Raw genomic sequence first — 1,910 nt, 5'->3', positions numbered from 1 at the left:
TAATTTCGATTGGACAAATGCTTGATTTATATGAGTTGAATGTTTCCATAATTATTTGGCCAATTATTATGTGATTGTAGATGATTTATTCTTTGCATTCGAAAGAAGGGGAATAAATTCGATAGAATATAAATCGACATAGGGTCCGATAGGGGATGGAAACTTACCTCTATGCTTTATGCAATTCATGAAAATGTTCATAAAAAGTCATGCATTCCTATACATTGCATCATCCATAGAAATATAGGCTGGTGATGTGTAAGAGTAGATTCAATATATATCGAGAGAGTGTATCGGATAATTTAGGAACATTGAATTGGCATTTTGTTCATCTATTCGTTGAATTTGTGAAATTAGGTTTTTTTTTTAATAATCAATTGGGGATTCAAGTTCTTAATGATTTCATTTCAATTCATTTCAATACAATAATTCTAAAATTGCGTATTTACATTTCAGTTGCGTATTTATTTCATTAGATTAGTGAAATTTTGAATTTAGGGTTTCCAATTTTGAAATTAGGGTTTTCTTTGCAATTAGGGTTTCGAATTGGGGATTTCTCCCAAAATTAGGGTTTTCATATTTAAACCAAATTTTCATTCAATTAGATTCGGTTAAGGTCACATTAGTTTAATTAGAGCTAATTTAATCCTCGTGGGAACGATACTTGGACTCATAGTCCACTTTACTACTTGTTAGCGAACCGTACACTTGCGGTGGGTTTTAAAATCGAGAAGGAATAATTTTGCGAACAATGGGACTCTAATCTGAGTCAGTATACAAGGATTATTATAAGGGTTGTGGTCCCCAAGTCAAATCATATGTAATATTGGCTATCCTCCACCTTCCCCATTAAAGAGAGAATTCATAGAGCATCTAAATAGTCCTAAAGAGATTTGACTGTTAAAGACTCCATCCTTCTCTAACTTTGTGAATATGGATTCAAGTACGCTTCCAATATATTTTCTTGGTGAGTTAACATGAGAATTTGGCATGTGTGATTATTTTATCATCTAAAGTTTAACCAAGAAGTGGTATCAACCAACTCATTTTGAATCATTGAGAAATAAGATTTTCAATTCATTATGGTTGTTTTATTTAGATTCAGAAGTTGTTGAAATTAGGATTCAGCTACTGAAAAAAAATAAATAAATTAGGTTGTTGAATCCGATTCATGATTACGGCTGCTATATAAGAGTGAATTAAAACTGTTGAATATAATCCATAATTGCGGCGGCCAGTTTGATGAATTCATTCATATTTTTGGATTCCAATTGTGAATGAATTCCGTTTGCGTAACCATATTTGGGACTGCCAAATGAAATTAAATAGTTGTTGAATCCATTATTATTATTATTATTATTATTATTATTATTATTATCATCATCATCATCATCATCACGGAAGCCACGTGACGATGGCTTGATTTTTAATGCCCTATAAAGTCATCGCGAACTTGATGTTGGTAGGCTGCGTACTTTTTTTCGGGGCTTGAATTTGAGTGCCATTCTATGGGTTCTAAATGTGGGCAAGCTAAAACCCATTTGGACTTTAAAAAAATCTGGAAACTATGTCTAGTATTTTAAAATAAATTGATTGAAATTATATGTTGTCAAAGCAACCTCTATAATGTAAATTTGTTCATTTTGAAATATTGAGATGTGTATGTGAATTATTTATTCGAATAATGATCAGTACAAATGAAGGTTATTATTAGGCCAAATAATAGACATATCTGTGGCAATAAATATGTAATGATTGTTGGGTATTTCATATAAGAAATGAGTTGGTCCGAAGAAAGGCTTATTTCTTGACAGGACTAATTGTCAATATTTGATTACTACATGGAGAGTACCACTTACAATCGATATTTTTGTCCAAATACTAAATGTCAATGTTATACTAGGTATCTT

Source organism: Olea europaea, chromosome 3 (genome assembly GCF_002742605.1).
Source record: "Olea europaea var. sylvestris chromosome 3, O_europaea_v1, whole genome shotgun sequence".
Taxonomy (NCBI): Eukaryota; Viridiplantae; Streptophyta; class Magnoliopsida; order Lamiales; family Oleaceae; genus Olea; species Olea europaea.
The sequence above is the reverse complement of the archived record's forward strand: the minus strand, read 5'-3'. Positions refer to the sequence as shown.